At 42.6% G+C, this 16,619-nt stretch overlaps 1 pseudogene across 1 annotated transcript; it reads left to right on the forward strand.

Moving 5' to 3' along the window:
* The first annotated feature begins 1,654 nt into the window (after positions 1–1,654).
* Positions 1,655–16,153, forward strand: LOC311240493 (neurexophilin-1-like; annotated as a pseudogene). Its single transcript has 3 exons — positions 1,655–1,680; positions 4,720–4,726; positions 15,353–16,153. The product of its transcript is annotated as a neurexophilin-1-like (transcript).
* Positions 16,154–16,619: the final 466 nt, after the last annotated feature.

Genomic DNA, 16,619 nt, shown 5'->3' on the forward strand with positions numbered 1-16,619 from the left:
GCCACAATGCTATATTGTTATAATGGCATACTCCATTGACGTTAGCATGCAGCTAACAATGCTACCGATCGTTTTTTAGACTAAACTATCCGCTCTTGGTGGTCACTTGTGTTGATGTTAGTTTTGTTTCATCAACAAATGACAGGCAGAACACACAGTGAATGTATCCGTTTTGTTTATTGCACTTTTATTAGGCTTTGCTGAAAAATTATTGCTGCATTGAGTAAATGGTGACAAGATAGTGCCCTGCGCTGCAACACAACAAACACAAGTGCGAACAAAAAACGCTCATGGACCCGACTCTCGTTGACTGGCTTGCTTGTGTTGTTCGTTGGATTCCTTTTGGATTATTTGGGCTCGCCAAACAAACGATCAAAACGTACACGGACCCGCGGACCGCGGTCTCTCGTTGACTGACTCGCTTGTGTTTTCGTTGTGTGTCTGACTATGCATGCTTTCGAACACCCGCCCAACTCTACCTCCGATTGGCTTACCATGAAATTGACCTCAGCCAATAGTCAGCATGTATGCGCTTGTCTCGGGCGCTGCCCACTAACCAAGGAAGGAAAAAAAAGTATTGCCTCTCGGCGCAGAGATCTAGTTGGTCTGATAAAAAAAAACTGCTTCAATCATAGTAACACGCCCTTTTTTTTGGCAGCAACGGTAACGGCGTTATTAAGATTGGAAGAGTAATCCGTTACTCGTTACTGAAAAAAGTAACGCCGTTAGTAACGCCTTTATTCCCATCACTGGTGGCTAGTGACTTTGGAAAATAGCCACAGTGGCTGGTGAGCCAAAAAGTTGATGTCAAGCCCTGGTGATGACGTTTGTTTAATTCAGCTGGAAACAGCTTCTACTAAGCTGTTAGTACAACTCGTTATAGTTGTCATTTGTTCTGGTCTTCTATATAATTATTTGGTATGTTCTCACAAAAACTACATTAGTAATGTTACATAGCATTGGCTAATAATCGTAATAGGTTACGATACTGTTACCGGCAGCTGACATTGTTACCACAGCAACCCCTGCAGATAGGTTGGTGATGTGACTCTGGACACACAAATAGAATTTGATCACTTACAAAACAGAGCGAAAAAAGCCTAACTCCGTTTATGAACCATAGCTAGGGATGGGTACGTTGTCCCGGCCCGGCGTAAACGGCAAACCGAAGTTGTACTGCTGCAGGCGGTCAGCCCAGCGGTGGAGGCGGAGCGGTTTGTGGCCAGTGCCTGACGTGGCGAGGAGGGTAGTGAGAGCCAGGTGGTCCGTCTTAAGCGTGAATGAGCGGCCATAGAGGTACATATGCCAGCGCTCACATGCCCAGATGCAGACCAGGGCCTCTCGCTCCCCCACTGAGTACCTCTGTTCTCTGGGGCTAAGGGCCCGTGAAGCGAAAGCGACCGGCCTCTCCACACCCCCGTGCAGCTGTGACAGTACCGCGCTGACGGCTGCGGCGGAGGCATCACACGTGACGAGGGTGGTGCTGTCTAGGTCGAAAAACGCCAGGACTGGTGATGAGGTGAGCTGGGACTTGAGGAGGCGCACAGCATTCGAGCAGGCAGGCGTCCAGAGCCAGGGCTCGTCCTGCCTCAACAGCTTCCGCAGCGGTGCAGTTTCGGAGTAGTGTGGCAGGAAGCGGAGGTAGTACGCCGTCATGCCCAGAAAGCTCACCGGGCAGAGGTAGGAAGGGTGGAGGGGGTGGGATAGAAAATTCAGCCATCTCTCGTCGCCAATGTTATGTTGGAAGAATCAGACAACACGTAGTTTCAGCATGTCGGTGTTTACTGAACTCAAGACACATGCATTGTAACGTAAGTCAGAACATCAACGTCTACGTCACGTACGGCCATATGCCGTAACGTGAAACTCAACAGAATAACACGACACTGTCGCAATAGTTAGAACACTAGTTAAAGTGCTGGCACTCGCTAGAGTACCAGACGTAACAGTAATAAAGCAGGCTTCACTAATTAGAAGGCCACGGTTTTATTTTTAACAGACAGCCTATCCAGCTTCAACTGCACTGGAGTTGAGGCCCCAGCACAATCCCATGCATTCACTTCAGGCAACTCAGTCAATCAAAGTGATGGTTTACAGTGAAGAGGAATAGACAGTTGGAGGGAGAAAGAGAGAGAAACTAAATGTGAGCTGCGTCGCAACTCAGGGGCTGCATCCTTCCAAGGAAACCGTTGGGCACTGTTAGAGTTGGACGACACCATTTTGGAAGAAATCCAAACATCACCGGCACGCAATGAATCTTGGGATAAGTTGCGTCTCACCCCGGCCAGCTGCTCCGTCTTAGAACACATAGGAGAACATTTAAAAACCGGTGTCATTTGGATAAACTGACCACATATTGGGAATCTAAATGGTTACTTTCTGAACAAATATTAAAACTACGGGTGGGACTCGATAATTTTTTTTAATTGAATTAATTTGAGACTTTATAGTTAATTAATCGAAATTAATCGCATATCAATATTAATGCGAAAAGCAAAATTTTTCAATTCAAATGGATTTTGGTATACGAGTGAATCAATGAATATACATTATACATACGTTTAAGCAGCAACATCCTGTATTAGCTACTACACAGCGCAAAGGACATTTATTCTTTCAGTATTCTGTATGAACAAACCAGGAAAAAGTAATAATTAGCTATTTATTATACTTTATACTTATAGCACATGCATGCGTCTGGTCTCCTTTGAAAGGTAACATTCTTACACAATAAAGAAAAATCACTTTGAGTGCTAATGAAATAGAGTAACAGAGGTTTGAACACACTGAAGTAAACGTTTTGTGTACTCACATGTCTGTTTAGTGGTTGCCAGATGCCTGTTTTTAAGTTCCAGCTGAGAAGTATAGGAGCTGGAAAACATAACGGTTCCATAGCCTGAAGTCTTATATAGTACACAAGACCAAAGTTTATAAAAATCCCACGGAAAATGTGTATTTCACAAAGGCCTTTTGTGAAGTGCCGCGACGTGCGTGTGTGACGGCCCGCATGCGTAATTCTTTTTTACGTTTAATTCTTTCTGTAGTTAATTAATCTAAATTAACGCGATAAAGTACCAGCCTCAAAAGGATATTATATTTTCCCCAAAATATAAATACAGGGAACAAAAAACCACAAAAAAGTGCAACAATAAGAAATAACCATTATCAAAACTATACAAAGCTGTTCTTGGGCCCAGCAGAACTCGGGTCAACTTAAAAACAGAACAAACTCAAAATACGCAAAAAACACAAATATCAACTGAACCAAACAAAACTGACCTCCAGACTGAGGCTATGGTTAGACTAGTGTATTCCTGGCATTTTTTTATACGTTTTTGACGACGTTTGATGTCCTATCTACACAGAAATGCGTTTTTTGGCGTTTTTTTGTGGATACGGCTGAAACGCAAAATTGTGTTTGCGTTTGGAGATACGCAAAAAAAACGCTTCGACAACAGCGTGTAGTCAGCACGGAGCAGTTGTTGCGAAAACGCCCATGCGCAGTAGATACCATCTGCGTGCCCTTCCGGTGACAACAGTGTGTGTGTTTGGGACAGAGGCAGAGCTCCGTGTCCCAAATAGCTTCAGCTACCATGTGTTGTCAAGTTATTGTTATAAGGACCCCAGTCCAAGCTACAACAGTCTGCATTCCCTTAACAATTGTTTGTATTGAGCCGTATTGTATTGTACCCATATGCAATATGTTAAATAAAGTTTACATCCATTCATTCTGCTAGCATTACCGATTGCATGAGCAGCTGGCTAACGTGAGCTATCAGGATTCAGACCCTGTTAGCTCAGAGTTCCTCTTTCAACTTAACAAGCATTAAACAAAATGGCCCAGTCATCTATTCACCTTTGTTTAATACACACAGCGTTGTCTCTAATGTTATCTAACTACTGATAGCTCGCGATATCATCAGTTTTGATGCTGGCTAAGTAGCGTGAGCTAACGTTAGCTTCTAGCCACAATGCTATATTGTTATAATGGCATACTCCATTGACGTTAGCATGCAGCTAACAATGCTACCGATCGTTTTTTAGACTAAACTATCCGCTCTTGGTGGTCACTTGTGTTGATGTTAGTTTTGTTTCATCAACAAATGACAGGCAGAACACACAGTGAATGTATCCGTTTTGTTTATTGCACTTTTATTAGGCTTTGCTGAAAAATTATTGCTGCATTGAGTAAATGGTGACAAGATGGTGGCGCGGCATAGGCGCCTGCCTTATTGACATTTTCTTTGCTGGAGCTTCCACCAGGAAGTGTATTGGCACATTCGTTCTGATTGGTTGAAATTACCTTCATGTTTGCCACCTACTGCCACCTACTGCTTTGGCAGTGTACTACATCAGTGTGCTCGGCTGACAAAAACGAGAAAAAAAACGAAAGTGTGACTCGAGGCGCATGACGTCGCAGCGATACGCGGCGATACGTATAAGAAAACAATACGAAATGATACGAAAGGTGTAACCGCAGCCTGAGACAAGAGGGGGATATTTATACCGGTTGAACAAACCAATACAGACACATGAGAAAGACAAATCAATAATCAATAATCAATTACATTAACCTTAATCACGTATCATTTACAATTAACAGTTGAGTTGTAATACTATGTATTTATGTAAAGTTACAATAACTCAAGTCAAGCTAAAACATACATAAATCATAGTAGAACATCATTCTCTAATTAAATCCCCCCCTCCTCTTCTCAGGGAGTTGGTATCTCCCCAGCAAGCCTCTCCTGGTATTTAAATCCAGCCTCTTCCAATTACTGGCCCTTTGCCAGTTGCCACCAGGAAGAGTAGAGCACCGAACAAACATGTAAGACAAAGAAACAGCATGAGGAACAAATACAAACTAATGATAAATGAACAATTATGATAAACAATGTAAACTAAGTGTGCACTAACTTAGGATCTTGTAATATGTCATAACGCAAATAAAGATGGAAGTATGGTATATGAAACAACAATAATGTGTGGTGTCATTATTTGGTTTGTGTATGGGTATTATGGATGTTAACAATGCACAAGGACAAAATGAAAAGAAAAGTGTAGTGAGGGAGTGTAGTGGTTACCGACATTAGTGCTGATGTGCGGCAAGTGGTGTGGCCGTCACGTCACATGGTCCTAGATCATACATTACAACAGCTGTCAGCCGTCCGCCCTCGCTGCCGGTCGGTATGAAATGCATTCTGGAATACTTGGCTCTCCCAATGGATCCTGCAAATTCGGGAAAAGAAGGCCACATTTCTTGGCCACATTTGAAGGAGCCATGGAAATAGGACAGCCTTGGTCGCACCGCCGTGGTGCATTTGGCCTTCAAATGCAGACTTTGAAGTATGCAGCCCCTGAACTGAGACACATGCAGCATTGGAAAGATGAAGCAAGATAAATTAAAGTTGGAGAGGTAAAGCAAGAGAAACAACAGCAGGAGCAAGAAAAAGAGACTACAGAATGGCACTAAAAAAAAAAGAGACAGTGGAATAAGGGGGCTTTCTCATTAGGAACGGGTGCTTCGCTCCGTCCTCGCTGTGCGAACTCCAGTGCGAACTCCCCCCCTCTATATATATCACTCTCAAACGTCAACACGAGCAGTTGAACACACGGTGATGGAAACTGGATGCCCGATATAAAGAAACGAATAACCAATAAATATGAAGTTATCTTTGAGCCTCTGTTGTCAAGCGTCGTCAATATAACCCACTCCCTTTTTCTCACGAATGGAACTTGTGTCATGGAGTCCGCTTTGAGTGTTTCCAGGGTTAGCGGCTAACGCTAGTTAGCTTAGCCTATTTATGGGATAACTTAGCAGCTAACGTTAGCCCATTGCTTGCGTCAATTATATTGCATGTCACTGGTCTATAGAAATATATGCATTCAAACAAGAAACTAATGTATAGACATAGCAATGGCAACAGTTTTTCAATTTCAGTTTCAGTTTCACGGCCCTTTGCGAGCATCTGAAGGCTCGGGACTGCATTTTTCGCCGGACATATAAATTACCGAATTAAAGCGCTATTCGTTGCCGTTCGAATGCCATCTGAATCGCCAAAATCCGTGCCTCAGTTCTCGAGTTACATGCCTATATGTCAGGCGTGCAACTTTTTACATGGCGCGCCAGATTATCACCCCGGACTCCCGGAGAAGCATGCAGCTGCAGAGCCGTTCAGCAGCGCCACCCACCCAATGGCTGAATTGCCAATGGCTGAATTGGAGTATTGCACTGTGCGGGCACAGCTGCGAGATCCGCACGGGGCCAGACTCAAGGGAGTAAATTAACTATACTTTTGCTCACACAATATCTTGAATGAATACATTTATTTATTTCGAACATAAATTGAAAATAAATAATAATAAAAAACAAGTAATAAACTGATTAAAAAACAAACAAGCAGGAGTATAGAATGAAGTGTAAACGTATGTATTCCTACCCCCTTGATTGATTGATTAATTGAAAACTTTATTAACAGATTGCAGAATGGGTACAATACAGTACGGCTCAATACACACAATTGTTAAGGGGATGCAGACCAGAGAAAGACTTTCGTCTTGTTTACATCAGGGTCCCCCATTTTCAATTCATCATAACATATGACATACATGACATACAGTATTCAGTATACCTTCACACTCTATTATCTTATGCAACTCATATTCACTCCACAAACTGAAATATACATACATTGTTGAATTAACAGCCTGTTTCTTGAAGTTAGACTCTCCTCTAAATTGTAACCCCCCTCTCTATAACAGAATTTTTGGATGTTACCCAGGAGTGAATTGTTTTGTGCTTTAAACATGATTTGTGCAGTCTTAAATTCAGCCAGGTCCCAGAGTTTCATGGCATGTGATTAAAAAAATAGTGTGTTTGTGTGTTCCAGATATCCTACCTTATTGATAATAAAATCAAAATCAAATGTATTTGTAAGGCCCGACAACACACGTTAATGTCCCTTCTGGCCCATGTCCCTTCAGGCTATGGATTTGCGGTGTTTTCCAGCTTATACAAAAAATATATATATTATTTTGGAATATTGCAACTATACTACACAAAAACGTGAGTACACAAGTTCAACTCATGTTCAGCCCTATGTTACTCATTAGCACAAAAAGTGATTTTTCTTTATTGTGTACGAAACTTCAGAATGTTATCTTTCAAAAGAGACAAGGCTTATGCATGTGCTATAAGCATAACGTATAAAGATAAGCTTTGCAAAAAAAGTATGCAGTCCTCAAGTTCAAGTAAAAAAAAAATCCACTTTTCTGGGCGCATGTTATGTGGTTAAATTTGGGATATTGCAACCACTGCAGAAAAATGTGACTACACAAGTTCATGTTCAACTCAAGTTCAGACCTATATGCTACTCTATTTCATTAGCACTAAAAGTGATTTTCCTTTTTTGCATTAGTAACTTCAGAATGTTATCTTTCAAAAGAGACCAGGCTTATGCATGTGCTATAAGCATAATGTATAAAGATAAGCTTTGCAAAGTCCTCAAGTTCAAGTATTACAAAAAAATTGCCGCTTTTCTGGGTGCATGTTTCCAAGCATATGTTAAAACAATAAAGGCATCTTTGAGTAAACTTTGAGTAGAGATTCAAGATTCAAGAGGTTTATTCATCACATACAGTACAGTACACAAGAAATTGTGAAATGAAGGTGGCCATGCCCGCTTCGATTGTGCAAAGTATCATTAAGTATCTCGAGGCTGGGGCCAGCATGTCCTTTTTTTTGGAAATCAAAATATGGTCACCCTAACGTTGTGTGTGTGTCATCAAGTTGATACAGCAAGCCTCTTCCGTGTTTTGGTACAAGCTTGCACACCACGCCCCCCGCTCCGTAGTCGGGGACGCTGGTTCGCACCCGAGACTATTCCAGCGGGCCAGGTTTGGAGCGAATCAGCGTCCCCGGTGACGGGGGGGGGGGGGGCGTTCACATCAGGGATGATCACACCCTATTTTGGTGCGATCGCGCTATGATTCGACCCCGAATGGCTAGTGTGAAAGCCCCCTTAGTAGTAGAAAATCAAGCATTAAATGAATGGACAGACAAATGTGCTTTTATTCTTCCTGCAGCGAGTGCCAAATCAGTCTGCCTCATACTGTATGTACTGAAACCGTGGCAATTTAAAAAAGCGACAATGTGAAGTGCCACTATGAAACAAAGCACAGATCTTTTGAGCGAACATGACCCACAGAAGTCAGAGGTGAGGGCATGGCAAATAAACAAACTCACAGCCCAGTATGATCGATCCACCAGAATCCTCTCCCAATCATTCATCCCTAAAGGTAGCATGGATTCTGGGTCAATATACTGTAGTGTAGGCACAATATACTTTTGTCTTGTTTACATCAGGGTCCTCCATTTTCAATTCATCAAGACATTTATGACATACATGACATACAAATATACAGTACTGTTTCATCAAGACATTTATGACATACAAGACATACAAATATACAGTACTGTTTAAGAAAAAGAGATCATAAAAATATATATATATACATTCGAAGGGGAAGAAACTGTACATTGGAGGGGGTTGGGTGGGTGGGGGGAGGGGGGGGGGTCAACATTTTTATCCAACTCAAGCCACACAAACCTTGACAACGTGACTCAGACTAAACGTTTCTGTGATTCAAAATTGGACCTGGTATTTCTGGCAGTACAGAATGTCCCAGATCTGAAATTGTAGTCATAACTCTCTTTTTGAGATATGTTTTCTTTTTGCAAATGGAAAAATAGCTCTTAGAATATTTTACGTTGTGTTTTAATTGGCTGTTCATGTGGTAATTAGAAAAGTGAAACTCGGTGCCGGTAGGAGCTGTGAAATGTTTTTACTTTTTCATTTTCTTTTATTACTTGCTCCACTGCTTCACCAGAGAGAAGACGAATTGAGACTGGTGATTAGGTGACTTGGACTTGGACTTGAACTTGACTTGGACTTGTGAATACTTGACTTTACTACCGCACTGATGTGAAGTGACTTTCAGAGGATGCCCCATTGACATTGAATATGTGGAGGGACTCTGGGGAGATTCTTACTGACAGTGGTGGAAGAAGTATACAGTTTCTTCACTTAAGTAAAAATAGTAAAAGAAATCCAGATAAAATAGTAGTCTGGTAAAAGTCCTCCATTCAAAATAAATAGTACTTCATATTGAATGTACATGCCAACATTATGCAAAATGCGCTTACCGTCTTCTCCAAAGTCAAACAAGAAGATAGATACCAATTTCTTCATTGTCCGTTCAGTAGAAAGCTATCTGACTGCAAGCCTAGCTTAGCACAAATGAATGGAAGCAGATACGGACCAGCTAGCCTAGCTGTTACCCTAGCTGACTGTTTGCCAAAAACACCTCTCTGACTCGGTAAGCGCATGTCCCATAATGTTGCCGTGTTCCTTTAAGTATCTAAAGTTATGATGGGTGTGTATTCCAGTGCTTGGGTCCCAGTGATGTATACCTGAACGCGTTCAATGAACGATCGTTCATGAATCCGTTCATATTTTGGGCGAACGTGAACTGAACATACTGTATTTCCGCTAAATGAACGTAATTGAGAATGCGTTCATTCTCAGCGCTGTATAATGGCGTTCAAAAGTGCGTTCATTCTCAGCACTGTATTATAACGGCGTTCAAAGGTGTGCCAGATTTCATATGCCTTTCAGCCGAAAACCCAGATAAAACACACCGTAAACAGGCTTCAAAATAATGCGGAAAACCACCCAATCTGGCAATGCGCCTGTCACCCCTGGCTGTCGCACTATACGTCATCAGACTCCTCACAACAAACAACGTGGAACCGCGGAATCGGCAAGCATTAGTATCATGGACGAAACCGAGAGCAGCTTTAGCAGCACTCGGTCAGAGTCAGACTCTACCTCTACGGCTTCGGCGTATGAGCATTTAAAAGAGTTTAACGTTAAAGTCAGTACTGACTCAGACGGAAAAAATCTAACGTTTGTCTGTAAACTTTGTCCACCCGGTTTGAAGAAGCAAGTCCGTACATCGACGACGTCGACAGCAAACCTTAAACGGCACATTGAGAATAAGCAAAGGTCCTGCTTTTGTTTTCATAATAAAGACAATTCAAGCTAAGTTTTTCCTCATGTTTTTGAAAATATACTGTAGAGATGAAAGCTGCAGCTGCTACTAGTGTGGACTGAATGGACGGCAGCAAAGCGTTATGGAAATGCCAGTAGCCTATTCTGATTGCTGTCTGTGGTTCTATATGGGTTGTGGCAATAATAAAATTTCACAAATAATAGCTTGCAGCAACGTATTGAAAAAAGAACTATAAACTATAAATTAGTTCATTTTTGAAACCATGAACTTTAGTTCAAAATTTTGAATTACGAACTATGAACTGAACTAGTTCATTTAAAAATTTGTGAACTGTGAACTGAACTAGTTCATGTAGAAAGTGAACTTTCCCAACACTGTTGGGTCCATTACAGGTCATGTTAAAGTGTTACGAGCTCCAATTATTTAGCCTCTGATTATGTCCTCTTGAAGTTGGAAGGCCTCAAATTCTCATCATCCTCATCAATCTATGCCATGTTTTGTATGCAAAATCTTTATCTTCAAAGTAACTAGTAACCAGTGATGGGAATAACGACGTTATAAATAACGGCGTTACTAACAGCGTTAGTTTTTTCAGTAACGAGTAATTACTCTTCCAATCTTAATAACGCCGTTACCGTTACTGCCAAAAAATGCGGCGCGTTACTATGATTGAATCTGTTTTTTTCATCAGACAGATCTCTGCGCCGAGAAGCAATACTTTTTTTCCTTGGTTAGTAGGCAGTGCGCGATTGGCTGAGGTTGAGTAAAATGTCATGGTAAGCCAATCAGAGGTAGAGGTGGGCGGGTGTTTGAAAGCATCTGATTCCTGACACACACGACAACACAAACGACTCAGTCAACGACAGCCCGCGGGTCCGTGTACGTGTTGATAGTTTGTTTGGCGAGCCCAAATAATCCAAAACGAATCCAACGAACAACACAAGCGACTCAGTCAACGACAGACCGCGGGTCCATGAGTGTTTTTTGTTCACTCTTCTGTTAGTTGTTGCAGCGCAGGGCACTATACAGTAGTGGAGGCTACGCGTGATTACGAAACCTAGCCGCATTTCTCGGAGACGCTCTCTGATTGCCACTGAGACTGATGCTCTCTGATTGGCCACTGACGCGTTTGCCCAATCCGTGACGAGCTGTGTCTTTGCTCATTTCCACGTCAAACAGCCTGAAAACTACCTGGCGTTCTATCGCCATGCTCTAAGACAAACTCTAACCTTAACCAACTTCAAAAGAGTGCCTAAGCTTAACCGTCGAAAGAACTTGCCGTGACACTCTAAGACAAACTCTAACCTTAACCAACTTCGAAGAGTGCCTAAGCTTAACCAGTGTAGAAACAGGCGTCGGCCAATCAGAGAGCGTCTCCGAGAAATGCGGCTAGGTTTCGTAATCACGCGGAGGCTACAGCCTTATCAACAGTGCTGCACTTCCTGGTTTAATAGCACAGTCTTCAGGTGCTCAGACTCAGAGATATATATATATATCTGTATGTCATGCATGTCTTAAATGTCATGATTAGATTAGTTTAGATGATTAGATTAGATTCTTATATCTGTATGTTGTGTATGTCATAAATGTCATGAATTGAAAATGGGGGACCCTGATGTAAACAAGATGAAAGTCTTTCTCTGGTCTGCATCCCCCCCCCCCCCCAATTGTGTGTTTTGAGCTGTACTGTACTGTACCCATTCTGCAATCTGTTAATAAAATGTTCATTCAATCAGTATATATTTGTTATTTATTTTTGGTATAGTGCTTAACAAGCATAATTTAATGTTGCCCAGTTGTGGCCTGTTGAGGGGCAATACATATCAAAAGTTCCAAAACATCTATTGTGTTTGTATTTGTATGATCCACTATATAAACATAGTAATTATAATATCTACATGGCATTTGATTGGAGGCTAGTCTCACTTTGTCCCACAGCAACATTAAAATAGTTTAGATTTGTGTATGTTGTTTATGTAAAAAATTTACTTGAAAGTAACGCAATAGTTACTTTCTGAAGTAACTAGTGACTTTTATAATTTGTAACTGAGTAAGTAATTTAGTTACTTTTTGGAAGAAGTAACTAGTAACTGTAACTAGTTACTTTTTAAAAGTAACTTGCCCAACACTGCTAGTAACTGATGGGTTGAGATAAATGTAGTGGAGCAGGCCACGTGAGCGGATCGGCGCGGGCGTGAAATCCGCTCTTCGCTCTAGACGGCTTGTTCCGCTCCGCTAATCGCTCATGTTGACACCGCCCCCAAGTCGCTCACCGCTCACCTTGAATTGAGCGTTCCCCGCTCCCCGCTCCACATCGCTCTGCAGATTTTTTAAATTTTTTTTGGAGCATGGTGTAAATTAGCTCAAACTACAACAGTCTACACCCCCTGGGCACCTTAACAATTGTTTGTATTGAGCCGTATTGTAATTGTACCCATTCTGCAATGTTAAATAACATTGTTTATCCATTCACTAGCTCTATTAAGCGATGATAGCTAGCCTAGCCACAATGCTATGGTCGCTGCCATTAACAACAATACACTTTTTCTAACAGGATGTGAGTGACGGTTCACCCTTCTCATTGGTTGAAAATGGCCTTCATGTTTGTACATCGCCATCTGTTGCTTTGGCATTGTACTACATGTATATTACATCAGTGTTAAACCACTGTGAGCGGCCCGGAGTGGATTGGAGCGGAGGAGAACTCTCGCTCCGGACGTCGCGCCGACCCATTTTAAAACCCACTCCTCGCTCACGTAAAAACCGCCCGCTCCGCTCCCCGCGCCGCTCACGCGCCGCGCCGCTCACGTGCACTGTAGTGGAGTAAAGATTACAACACTTCCTTTGAAATGTAGTTGAGTAAAAGTACAAAGTTCCCTAAAATGGAAATACTCAAATAAAATACACATACCTCAAGATTTTACTTAAGTGCAGTACTTAGTTAAAATTAGGGATGTCCGATATTATCGGCCGACCGATATTATCGGCCGATATCGGCAGTAAAATGTGATATCGGAAAATATCGGTATCGGTAAAAAAAACAAAAAAAACAATAACATTTTTTTTTTTTTTTTTTTTTTTTTAACATTTATTTAACCTTTATTTACCCAGGCAAGCAAGTAAGAACCAATTCTTATTTTATTTATTGTAAAAAGTATGCATGTTGGTTTAAAATGTTTATTTTTACTTTTTTAATGATCATATTTTGCACAGATAATGCTTACATTTAGAAAGCCTTTTGAATGCATCCAGTGAAATTATTAGTTACCTGAAATTATTCCGTTTTTTGGGGGGGAAACCCTGCATATATCGGTATCGGTTGATATCGGTATCGGTATCGGAAATTGGAGTTGGACAATATCGGAATATCGGTATCGGTAAAAAAGCCAATATCGAGCATCCCTAGTTAAAATAGTTAGTTACTCCACCTTCCAAGCAGGAGTTTGAGCATACACAGAGCATACACTCTATTCACGTATATTAGTAGCTCTAGTAGGACATTTAGACATTTAACCCTTTTACTACCACACTACAGAAGGTTAACCATTTCACTACCACAGGGTTAACCATTTGGTAGTGTGGCAGGGAAAGGGTTAAATGTCCCGGAGAAATATGCGGTTACCGGATTGATTTTCACTTTTCCATGAATCAGCCCCCCCCCCACCCATTCATTACCAATGAAACAGTCCCAGAAAGTGTTTTTTAATGACATCACAGAACATTGGGTCTCTGGCTTCTAGCTTTGGAGGAGAATTGTTTGTGTTCACAAATATTGATTGAGGTGTCCAAGCAAGGGCGCCAGATTCATTTGAAAAGTGCAGGGCCAGAAAGAGAGAGTGTGTGTGTGTGTGTGTGTGTGTGTGTGTGTGTGTGTGTGTGTGTGTGTGTGTGTGTGTGTGTGTGTGTGTGTGTGTGTGTGTGTGTGTGTGTGTGTGTGTGTGTGTGTGTGTGTGTGTGTGTGTGTGTGTGTGTGTGTGTGTGTGTGTGTGTGTGTGTGTGTGTGTGTGTGTGTGTGTCATTTGCAATATCATGAATTAACCAATTTATTTGACTTTTATATAAACAACAAGTACCAATTCATACTTTCGTAACGCATGTTGCTGACTGGCTGGTTGCCTGCATGTGCACAATGGGGATAAGCGTCTAATAAAGAAAGAGTTATTTCACTTAGAAATTAAGTTAAAATTTCAGCAGCACTGGTCCTCCCTCATAAAGAAGACGGTAAAGAAAAAAAACATTCCGGTAACGTATTTAACAAGGAACTTTATCTTGGGAAAAACAAGCAAAAATAAATAGCTCATCTTATTTCCTAACTCTTTTTTGAAACCACAACACGTTGGCTCCCTTTACTCGCATGCATTGGTCTATAGCCTATTACATTAGTTAACAAATTATGGTGTGTTCATCCATAATCACAGCTCACTCCTTAAAATAAGAAACACCCTTTCACTTTGTCCAAAGACCTTCAATATGAAGTGTCACTGTCCATGGTGCTGAAAACACCAAGGTCTGAAATTGGAGCACATTTTTTATTTAATTTTTTTAAAGCTGGTCTAATATGGAGCCTGTTCTGTCCAGAAAGAGGTTATAGGTCTAGTTGTTTATGAAACAGACCCGATTAATCTGGGCTCTACTACACTAGAACTCAAATAACAGTCAGGAAAAAGAAAACTTCCAGGAATAGGAAATATTAGGCCTTTCATGCTCGAACTTCCGGCGCCCCTTTTGTCCTAGACCATAGGAATAACAGACCACTCCTATGTGAATTATTCTTCTTAAGTTTAAATCTCTTATTTGATTCCCCCAGGCCTCTTAAGTAGCCGGAGGAATGGATCTAAGCCTATTGTATTTCTACTGAGCTTGGGGAATTGCGTAGTCTCTCGGAAAACCAAATATTAAAGAAATTATTTATTTCTCAGCCCCAGTGAACCAAGGAATGTAATAATAGCAATACACCTGCAACATTTCAGAACGACATTAATCTATATATACTGTATACTGCAAACATTGATGGAATGTCACGGCTCCTACGACTAGAGGTAGGAGTGGTAAATTAAGTATCGATTAAATCTTTCATTTTCTATCCATGTTTCTTTCTCCCTGGCTAAAAACACCTATACTTCTTTATTTTAATTTCTTTCATTCCCCCCCACCCCACTCTCTCTCTCTCTCTCTCTCTCTCTCTCCTCTCTCTCTCTCTCTCTCTCTCTCTCTCTCTCTCTCTCTCTCTCTCTCTCTCTCTCTCTCTCTCTCTCTCTCTCTCCCCATCTGCCCCTAGTTGGTGCTGGGTCAAGAAGACGACCCCTCAAGCCCCAGGGGCTCCTCGGACGACCCCTCGAAGACGTCGGGCCTCCTGAGTGGGCAGGCTCCCCTCTCCCCCCTGAGCCGCTGGATGCTTCACGGCAAGAGCCGAGCTGCCAACTCCACCTCCCTGGAGCTGCCCTACCGCTCCCCGCTGCCGTTCTCCAAGCAGGAGTTCTCCAAGCAGGAGTTCTGGGAGACGCTCGGCAGTGACCTGCTCAAGCCCGAGACCTCCAGCTCCCGGGTCAAACGCCGGCCCATCGTCAAGACCGGCAAGTTCAAGAAGATGTTCGGCTGGGGAGACTTCTACTCCAACATCAAGACGGTGCGCCTCAACCTGCTGATCACCGGCAAGATCGTGGACCACGGCAACGGGACCTTCAGCGTCTACTTCCGGCACAACTCCACGGGGCAGGGCAACATCTCCGTCAGCCTGGGGGCCACCGGTCAAGGCGGTGGAGTTCGACCTGGAGCGCCAGAGCGTGGTCTACCCCAAGGACTCCAAGATCTTCAACTGCCGCGTGGACTATGAGAAGGTGGACCGCAGCAAGCGCACCTCGCTGTGCAACTACGACCCATCCAAGACCTGCTTCCAGGAGCAGACGCAGAGCCACGTGTCCTGGATCTGCTCCAAGCCCTTCAAGGTCATCTGCATCTACATCTCCTTCTACAGCACGGACTACCGCTTGGTCCAGAAGGTCTGCCCGGACTATAACTACCACAACGAGATGCCCTACCTGCCCTCGGGCTAGAAGACACACAGACACACACACACACACAGGAGGAGGGAGGGGAGAGGGAGAGGGAGAGGGAGAGGAGAGGGAGGGGGGGTGAAGAGGCGAGAGTTGTGACACCAGAGCTGTGGATCATCCCTAATGCTGTTGTGAAAGAAAGCATACAGATCCTATCTGTAGCCTGACTACTGTAACATATACAAAAAGAATATATAATAATATGCAAGACTAAAAGTACAGTATGCTGAAAAAGAGGCGTTTGGAATGCTCAACCGCAGCGTTCACTGACCGCTTCGGTGGTGAAAACCGACCACATGCACATTGTTACCTCAAAATGTCACCTTCCTCACCAGCCTACTTCTCTCTTTCACCAACTCATCCCCGATTACCCGCCTGTCCCTCCACACCCACGCAAGCGGCTCTTTCACAAACAAGGCGGTGTTTCGCAGTGACGATACATACACAGTATTAAAATGCAGTTCTATGATTTAATGGAGGAAATGTATACGC

This window comes from Notolepis coatsorum (genome assembly GCF_963971535.1).
Source record: "Notolepis coatsorum genome assembly, chromosome: 14".
Classification (NCBI taxonomy): domain Eukaryota; kingdom Metazoa; phylum Chordata; class Actinopteri; order Aulopiformes; family Paralepididae; genus Notolepis; species Notolepis coatsorum.